Source organism: Sphaeramia orbicularis, chromosome 3 (genome assembly GCF_902148855.1).
Source record: "Sphaeramia orbicularis chromosome 3, fSphaOr1.1, whole genome shotgun sequence".
In the NCBI taxonomy this organism is placed as follows: domain Eukaryota; kingdom Metazoa; phylum Chordata; class Actinopteri; order Kurtiformes; family Apogonidae; genus Sphaeramia; species Sphaeramia orbicularis.
This window is the reverse complement of record NC_043959.1, coordinates 11,832,333-11,843,003: the sequence shown is the minus strand read 5'-3', so window position 1 is coordinate 11,843,003 and position 10,671 is coordinate 11,832,333.

The window sequence follows — 10,671 nt, the reverse complement described above, 5'->3', positions numbered from 1 at the left end:
AAAAATTCAACATGAGTTTGACAAGACAACACGCAACGAGCGAGTTTATCAGCAACTCTTAGCAGACGACACGGAAGTAATGCGCCGCATCGCTATGATGACCAGGTACTGTAAATTGGGTAGTATCCTGTAATAGAAACGGTTTCCAGGAATAGGACCTGGTACCCGAGTTGAGTCGAGCCGTTTCTACATTGTGGAAACGTGGCCGTGGCATTAGTCAGTGTCTAAGCAACTGGTGTCTGTTGCAAAAATTTTTAAAATTTTATATTTCTTTGGAATGGCAGTTTCATTCAGAGTGTTCTGTATGAGCCCCATTCAGAAGTTACTTGGGTAAAAAAACTTTCCCTCGACCCCAAACTTTCCCCGAAGAAGTTCCTGGTAGCGAGGTATTACTTTTCAGATTACCCGGAATTCTTGAGGGGCTGTGTGCTGGAGAACACTGATTGGTGGACTACACTCACAGCATTCTGAACTCCGTTCACCCACCACTAAAGCTAACTGTTTTGTTTGTTCATTTCATTTCCACAAGCTTCGTATCATATTTTGATAATTCAGAAAATGGACCAAAAGAGAACCTACGACAAGTGGACCAACGACGACGAGGTCCAGGGTGTTTATGAGTATATTTGCAGAGGAGGAAATTCAGACAGACTTTGAATCGCTGACATGAAATGATCGAGTTCATGTACAAGAAATACGAAAAAATGAAGAAACTCATGCAGGATTATACAAAACTAAAGGATCACAAAGGTTGCAGTGGATCCAAACAAACCGATGGTCTGAATATGACAGAAATATTCACTGTTTAGTTGGTTCCATGCTGTAACAGTATCAGCAGAACATCAGCTGTTTAGTCAAAAGTCAGGTTAACCTAATGCTAATGCTAATGCTAACTGGTCAACAGTCTGACACTAAACCTAAATCACAGAACTGGATGTGTTCGTGTTGTCGCCGTGAGCGGAACACTGATTTATTCGGTATCTTTGTGATTTCTACCTGAAATGGACCGGACGGACCCGCCTCTTTTTCCGAACCTGTGGCTCGTTTGTGTCCTCGTCCATCATCTCCTGTCCTTTACAATGTCAGACATGTCACATGTCACATCATAGTAGAAGGAATCTGTCGTCATGTGTTCTGTTATTACCTCCGCCAAGGACGTTATGTTTTTGCCGGCATTAGTCTGTCTGTCTGTCTGTCCGTGTGCAAGATAACTCAAAAAGTTATGGACGGATTTGGATGAAAATTGCAGGAAATGTTGATACTGGCACGAGGAAGAAATTATTACATTTTGGTGGTGATCCGGGGGGGCACTGATCTGCCTTGGCGGAGGTCTGCGGTCTCTGAGTGCTTTTCTAGTTCATTTATGCATTTGTAGTACTGTTCATGTAGGAAAGAGAAACAGGGACCAGGGCCATGGAGTTCCAGACTGGCTGTCCTGGACCAGCTGGTCCACACTGGTCCAGGACCAGCTGGTCCAGACCCTGGTCCAGTAGCCTGAACCTTTCACACATGTTTATTTCCTTTTCATCTCAAGGCACCTGCTTAACAAAGTTGAGGGGGTGAAATGAAATACAGAATGTGCAATAGTGACCCCTCCATCATGCAATATTTCTTTTTATCTTTACTAACTATTTATTTATTTATTTTAGTGCAGTTTTTTAATATTTTATCGTATATAGGGGTTGTTTTTAGTTGGTGGTTGGTTTTTTTCTGAGTTCTTATTTCGTGCTGTGCATTTTGCTATTTCGTTCTTTAACAGCATCTGGGATGTTTTTATTGAATGACAATTAATAAATCTGAATCTTTTTTTGCTCCTTTTGTTTTGTTTCAATTTTTAATTAAAAAAAAATTCTAACCTAATATTGTCTGTTCATTTACAAGGCATCAAAATATAAGTAGACTATAAGTACTTTTATACAACTTAATATACAGTTGAATTAAATGCAGTCATTTGAGTAAATGTGTCTGACTTTAGGTTGAATCTGGACTATATCTGTGAAACAACAGAAATGAAAAAGAACCATCCATCGCATTTAAAGTTAGACCTGATTGAGTTTAAGGAATGAAGAGTTGAAAATACATGTGCTACCATTTTTAAATAGAAACTAAGGATATGTAACGATGGTTAACTTCATTTCAAATGGACTGCAGGTTCTGTTTCCCCTCTCCCACACATCATCAACCTGATTGGAATAAATTAATCTGAACTTTAGGTGGAAACACAAAACACACAGTGGACAGACGTGGACCAATGAGGACACTGAATGAGGACACTGAATGTCTCATTGACATTTGGTCAAATACTCATGTAGGTCCTCCATGTTTGTTTTCATCAACACCCACCGTCTGTGATTAACCCCGCCCACAACTTTTCTGTCCAATGCCAGCACAGTTTGTCACATGCTTCTGTTTACGTCCCCCTCCAGGAACTTCGATATTTTCATGGGTATTTCACTCTATTATTTCTATATTCACATGGGTATTTTACTGTTTTCTCATAGTCCTGGTGGAAATAATCTTTTTTTTTTTTAAAAGAAACAAAACAACAAAAATGTCACCCTGTTTACAGTATCCTGATATATTGCGATATATGGTAATGGTGGTCCCAGTACTGTGGTCTGTATGGTGTTGTCAGATCACAGTCCTACTGAGGACAGGTTTCCTCCCTCAGTGCCTGGGACATAAACAGTACCCTGTGTGTATGTATGCTTCATTTCTCCTTTTCCTGCTGCTTTTCCTTATACTGACTGGATTCTGCTTCTCGAGGGGCAGCGTGAGGTGAATTGTTCCCTCTCTGAATATCCGAGTATCTTTGGGTGAGGTTCTAATTTTAGTCCCAGGGAAATAAGAGCGAGCGTCCTGACAGCGAACACCTGCTGCCCACCGTCTGCTTCACAAACAAAACAGCTTCAGTCTGCTGGAAACCAATCTGACGTCGAATCCTCTGGGAGGTGATCCCACTGTCAGACCACCGGCCAGCGCTACCCCCAAAGTTGGACATGACAAAATGGGTTTGTCAGGATTCATCGGATAATTTTTCAGTAATATATGCATATATACTATGGTGGCTGACAAGGGCCAAAGACACTGCATCGGCCCAGTGCGTCTGTTAGAGAAAACGGCTGCAAGGACAGAAACAATGCAAATTCACAAAGTCAAACACAGTGTGAACCAGGAACAAAAAGAGGAACGAGGTACAAATAAACAAAATGTACAAAAAGAAACAAAAACACATGAACAATCATCAAATGATCTGCAAATAAAGAACTGATTCAAACCATGAAAATATGTGCAGATGCAAACGGCTGCAGACCCAGTCAGTCCAACAGCAGTGCTCCAAACCTGTAGGGGGCACTGTCAGCAGAACAGACACAGGACGGACAGACAGATGGAGAACAGCTGACTGACAGGGTTTAAAACTACAGCAGGAACAAACTGAAGGTACGGCGTAATGCGGTCATGTGACTTATTGGATTCTATTGTACACTAGTCTGTTGTCTGTAAATGCTGCCCCCTACAGGTTTGGAATACTTCTGTTGGACTGACTGGTTCTGCAGCGGTTTTCATCTGTACAGGTTTTCTTGGTTTGAATGGTTTATTTGCAGATCATTTGATGATTACCTCCACCAAGGGGGTTATGTTTTTGCTGGCATTGGTTTGTCTGTCTGTCTGTCTGTCTGTCCATGTGCAAGATAACTCAAAAAGTTATGGACAGATTTGGATGAAAATTTCAGGAAATGTTGATTCTGGCACAAGGAGCAAATGATTAAATTTTGGTGGTGATCGGCGGGGGGGGGGGGGGGGCACTGATCTACCTTGGCAGAAGTCTGCACTCTCTGAGTGCTTTTCAAGTTATTCATGTGTTTTGCTTCTTTGTGCATTTTGTTCATTTGCACCTCGTTCCTCTTTTTGTACCTGGTTCAGACTGTGTTTGAGTTTGTGAATTTGCATTGTTTCTGTACCTGCAGCTGTTTTCTCGATCTCCGACGCTTTAGGCCGTTGGAATGTGTTTGGCTGTTTTTGACACTGAACTTCTTGACAGTAATTATTTTAGTAAATTTGTGTCTGTAAAAATAAAACACATTCGGAAAACGATAATCGCACATATGACCTCCATATTTGTTTTCATCAACACCTGCCGTCTCTGATTGACCCCTCCCCCTACTTTTCTGTCCAGTGCCAGGGCAGTTCATCCCATGCTTCTTCTGTTTGCAAACTTCGGTCCAATAGCAAAAAGTGCAACGAGAATGTATCCATCCATCCATTCTCTTCCTCTTATCTGGGGCTGGGTCGCGGGGGTAACAGTCTAAGCAGGGATGCCCAGACTTCCCTCTCCTCAGACTCCAGCTCTTCCGGGGGGACCCTGAGGCGTTTCCAGGCCAGCCCACAGACATAGTCTCTCCAGCATGTCCTAGGTCTTCCCCAAGGCCTCATTCCAGCAGGACATGCCCGGAACACCTCCCCAGGGAGGCGTCCAGGAGGCATCAGACACAGATGTCTGATTCACCTCAGCTGGCCCCTCTGGATGTGGAGGAGCACCGGCTCTACTCCGAGCTCCTCCCTGGTGACTGAGCTCCTCCTCCTATCCCTAAGGGTGCGCCCAGTCCCCCTACGGAGGAAACTCATTTCGATCGCTTGCATCCGGGATCTTGTCCTTTCGGTCATGACCCAAAGCTCATGACCATAGATGAGAGTAGGAACGTAGACTGACCGGTAAATCGAGAGCTTCACCCTTTGGCTCAGCTCCTTCTTCACCATGACAGACCAAAACAGCGACTGCATCACTGTAGATGCTGCACCGATCCACCTGTCAACCTGACGCTCCATCCTTCCCTCACTCATGAACAAGACCCTGAGATACCTGAACTCCTCCTGAAGGAGGAGTGCAATGAGGACGCGATCCGACCCAAACGTAAAAAAATAAAGTCTGCATTCGAACTAATTAAACAAACCACAGGACTGTCCAGGTGTGAACACGTCCGGTAACACTATGTTTTCACTGTCCAAGTGCGACCTAGTGAAACCTGTGAACCTTGTTGCATTCACATACCAGACGTGACTGACGAGAAGAAAGTCTGTGATGAATAGCTGACATGAGTGAGAGGAAAAGTTGTCAGAGTAACAGTCAAGTACAAGTCTATACGTCCATGAAAGCTCTAATGCAGGGGTGTCAAACTCATTTTAGTTCTTATGGAAGTAAATCTGTCTCATCAGATTCTGAATTATAAAAGATATTGAATTTGTAGCACTGAATTTTTCTTTGCACTGAAATAAAGAATCTGGATTTTTTTGCACTGAAATAAGGTATCTGAATTTTTGGTTTTTGCACTGAAATTAAGTATCTGAATTTTATTTATTTATTTTTTTTGCACTGAAATTAAGTATCTGAATTTTTTTTTTTTGCACTGAAATTAAGTATCTGGATTTTTTTGTTGCACTGAAATTAAGTATCTGGATTTTTTTTTTTTTTGCACTGAAATTAAGTGTCAGATTTTTTTTTTTTTGCACTGAAATTAAGTATCTGATTTTTTTTTTGCAATGAAATTAAGTATCTGAATTGTTTGTCTCTGAATTCAACTATGTTCATAAATTTAGAATTTAAAAAATTCAGATGCAAAAAATTCAGATACTGTCAGTGCAAAAAAAAAAAAAAAAATCAGTGCTAGAAATTCAGTGGCTTTTATAATTCAAAATCTGATAACAGATTTACTGCCATACCTGTGCTGTATACAGTGTGGTGCTGAAGTTGGTTCAAACCACTGAAAAACAGAAGCTGCAGAGGAAAGTGATCTGGAAATGTGTGACATGTTTTTTCCAGTCATTTAATAAGTTGAATGTGTTGTGAGTTTGTGCAGTGACAGTGAAGGGCAGCTGAAACATGAGCCCTCCCCTTTTAAGGCAGTGGGACTAGACCGTCACAGCGGCTTCCATTGGAGGAAAGTTTAAGATTAGCTGTAAGATAAAACTGAGCCGTGACCTCAACCAGCCTGAAACAGGACATGCATGAACCCAAACCAAGACTGAGCGCTTTATTCCACATCAGTTTGAGCGTCGGAGGCACTTACCTGAAGGGAAAAATAGATGTTTGACTGGAAAGGCTGCAAAGACAACAACAACATGTCCACATAAGTTACAGCCCATTATTCATACAGTTACAGGTACGGTTACAGTTACAGGTACAGTTACAGCAGGGTGTCAAGCTCATTTTAGTTCAGTTCCACATTCAGCTAAATTTGATCTGCAGTGGGCCGAACCAGTGAAATAATAACATAATAATATAAATAATGTCAACTCCAAACTTTTCTCTGTGTTTTAGAGTGAAAAAAAGTACATTTACATTATGAACAGCTTTACATCTACAAACTATCTTTTCAAAAGATGTGAATAACATGAACAAACTGAAAAAATAAGTGTAATTTTAACAATATTATGCCTCAGTTTATCATTTGCACATGTACTTTATAATATAAAAAATACATAAACATGTAATAACAGGCAGAATATTGTTAAAATTGTACTTACTCCTCTTAAGACATTTCCGGTTGTTCATATTTGTTCAGATTATTTACATTTTTATGTGAAATCATACTTTGTTTTATTGTAAATACATGAAAATATTTACATTTACAAAGAGAAAAATTTGAAGTTGTCATTATTTATATGTTATTATGATAGTATTTGACTGGTTCTGACCCACTGGAGATTAAATTGGTCTGAATGTGGAACCTGAACTAAAATGTAAAAAAACATAATAATATATAACTAAGGTCAACTCCAAACTTTTCTCTATATTTTAGACTGAAAAAAGTTAAATTAAACAATGAAAATGTTTACATCTACAAACTGTCCTTCCAAACAATGTGAATAACTTGAACAAACTGAAAAAATCAGTGTAATTTTAACACTATTCTGCCTCAGTTTATCATTTACACATGTTCATTATAACTTACAGATCACAGTGGATCTACAAACACACAAAACATTTAATAACAGACAGAATATTGGTAAAATCGTACTTACTTCTCTTAAGAAATTTCAGGTTATTCACATTTTTGTGAAATTATACTTTGTTTTATTTTAAATACATGAAAACATTTATGTTTTCAAAGAGAAAAATTTGCAGTTGTCATTATTTATATATATTATGATCGTATTTTACTGGTTCTGACCCACTGAAGATTGAATTGGTCTGAATGTGGAACCTGAACTAAAAGGATTGATAATATTTCAGTTTAATTTTTGCATTTCACAGATTCATCCACAGGGCCGGACTGGACCCTTTGGTGGGCCGGATTTGGCCCCCGGGCCGCATGTTTGACATCTGTGAGTTTCAGTTACAGTTACAGTTACAGTTACAGGTTGATTCCACTGGTTTGTTCCCACACTCGTCCGTCATTTCACATGGACTGACACTGAAAGCATGTCTGATTAAAGTCTGCTCATGCGTGTTAGATGTCAGAGTTAGCGTCTGCTGCAGCCCAGCCGTCAGATGCAACTCCATGGGTTTACCTTCAGAGAGTGTGTGATCTGTGGGCTGTTAATCCCGGCTCAGAGCGCCTCGGGGCCGTCCCATCCTGATTCCAGACTCAACTGATCTCAGTCTGCCTCAGCCTCAGCCTGCACTCCATCCAAAATAAAACCTCCCTCTGCTGCCGCCGCTGCTGCCGCTGCCACTGCAGGGGCTGATGGGGGTTTCCAGCCACTTGAGACGGACCAGCTGCAGCCCCTACAGGCAGCCAAAGACAGGTCCACCTGAGGCCGGAGTGGGGGGGGTGACCTCCGACACATCCAGACCAGCAGCCCAAAACCAGGTCCAGAGGTCAGAAATAACCTGATCAGACTGGATCAAATGTTGGAAAACAAGCTGTTGAAAAGGTTCTGATCAGGGTGAAGCACATCATCCACTGGGGGGTGGGGTGGGGCAAGGTTATTATCATTAACGAAAACTAATGAAATGATGAAAACTAGAATTGAAAAAATAATTTTCATTATCTGAAATAAAAAACTATAATATATTAAACTATAATATATATAAAAACTGTAATTAAAAGGAAAAAAAAGATAACTAACTAAAACTGTATTGTGTGTTTACAAAACTAACCAAAACAGATAAAAATTATGGACAAAATTCCCTTCATTTTCGTCTTTGTCAACGTCAGATTGACACAAAATCGATTTATTTTGCTTGGGCAATTTTCTCTGCTGTCATCATACGACACTTGACGATCCGTCACTTCTGGTTTCCAGTCGTCTTCTGGTCCCCACTCTACCTGGAAACATAGAGACTAAAGTTGGGAGAAAGCAGCAGAGTCCTGTCTGGGATTTATTTGAATATGATGGAGAAGAAGAGAAAAGATATGACAAAACTAAAATTAATACTAAAGCTAAACTAATAATAAGCATTTAGAAAAAAATGAAAACTAATAAAAACTAGCAAACCTGCTCTAAAAACGAATTAAAACGAATTGAATTAGAGAGAAAAAGTCAAAACTAAATAAAACTAAACTATAATGAAAAATCCAAAACTATTATAACGGTGTGTGTGTGTGTGTGGGGGGGGGGGGGGGGGGGGGTCAGACGGTGAAGTGAAGAACTTTGTGGTTGGATCAGCAAATGTTTAGGCTGTATTCACTCCTGCCTTGTTTGGTCCCTTGGTTCGGACCTTTTGGGCTGGTGTGACTAAAAAACACTTTAAATATACAAAACTTTATTAATATCTCAAATGCATGGTCATTTTTGTCCATAATGAACATTAACAGGTTTTATCGATTACGGATAGCCCTTCCGGCTTAGCATGCTAATGCTAGCAGCTACGAAGCTACCATGAAGGCTAAGCGCTAACACCTAGCGCTAATACAAAGCGCTAACTAGCGTCAGCTAATCAGTGAGCGTGGCGCAGTTAAATACACCAAGTCCATGCATTTTACAGACATATACACACGTTAGGCATCATACAGCAGCAGCAATCAGAGTAGTGCACTGAAATACAAAGGACAATAGCAACAGGCTAACGGCAACAGCAATACAACTCACCAACACAGGAGTTCAGTTCACTTCTCCTTTCTTTTCCCTCTCTCTCACTCAATAGTCCTCTATAACTGTAGCGGAAAACACATCTATACATTGAACTGTCCAGGGATATAAATGTGGTGCAGATAGGTGGTTAAACAGGTGAGTATTTACCAGCTCTCTGACTCCATGTTTGCCGTCCACACCACAGCTCACTCTACCATCCTCTCTCTCTTACTTCCTCTACCTGTTGCCAATGTGGTGCCGAATTCTACTCCCTGCCGAAAACTGCTCCCCCTTCCTAAGTCAGCCATGAAGAGGATAATAATGCAGTTCTGTTTTTTGTCTGTTTAATATTAAAGAATGTGCAACTGTAAGGTATGTAAAACTTTCTGAAGTTAAATCTTAGCTACACAACACAAAATATAAAATATAAACAGATAGTGCCGAAAAGTGCTTCACCTACGGCTGGGGATGCAGTTAGCAGAATTCGGCACCGGGTACTGCCAAAAACTGCATCCCCCATCAGAATTAGCTTGTGAAGCTAAAGGAGTGAAATGACTTTAGCGGCTCACATTTGGAGTTCTTCTGGTGTGACAGGGTGAATTTGGTGCACTTTGTGCTCTTTATGGCTGATTTAGGAAGGGGGAGCTGTTTTCGGCAGCTGCTGGCGATGCAGTTTTTGGAACAACAGCCACTACTATCGTTTGATGCCTCAGCTCTGCTCTGATTGGCGCTCTAATCTCACGATACCATGACTGTTTCTGGGTGCACAGGTAATGCAGGCACACACAAAAATAAAATAGATAAAAACACAATCACAATACTTCCAGTTCCTTCAAGTTGCATTTTTCATTCATTTTGGAAATTCTATAAGAATAAATAATGTCAAAATTGCTTAGGAGACCTGGGTTACAAATATCTTTATTGAACTTTTATTACACAATAATTAACAATATCTCAACATAAAGCAAACAATTAGCAACATATTCCCCCCAAATAAATAAATGAAAGAGGAAATTAAGTAAATAAAATTAAAATAAGCATAAATAACAGCATACAGCCCATAATCACACCATTGTCAAAATTAATTGGTCTCATAACATCTGAGAAACTCAGTTAACCCTTGATGCATGAACTGTGAGAGCCGTAATCAAGGATTTTTTGTTCTTGTGTTGTTTTTATCCCGAGGCATTAAAAAAACAACAATGCAATAGAAGTTGTTTTTATGAACTCGTTTTTCACGGAGTTGCAAAAATGTCCACTCAGCTGGATGCCATGCTTTACATTTTTCAAGCAAAAGAAAGTATTTACTGATAAACTGTGTGAAAACTATGAAATGAAAACATTTTTAATGCAGATAATCTGATGTTTTCTCACATTTTAACATACACAAACACTAGTCATACTCACTTCGTGGAGATAATATGCAAAAAAAAAAAAAAAAAGTTAAAAAAAAAAACCCTGTTAATTACAGTTTAATGACAATAACTAGCAATTGATTTACACTTAAACATGTCAGTGCAGATCAGGTTTATCAAGAACAGTAAAGTTACAGTAACAGTAGGAATTCCAGTATATGGGACGATGCATGTACTGCAAAAATCTAAATCTTACCAAGTGTATTTTTCTCATTTCTAGTCAAAATATCTCATCACAACT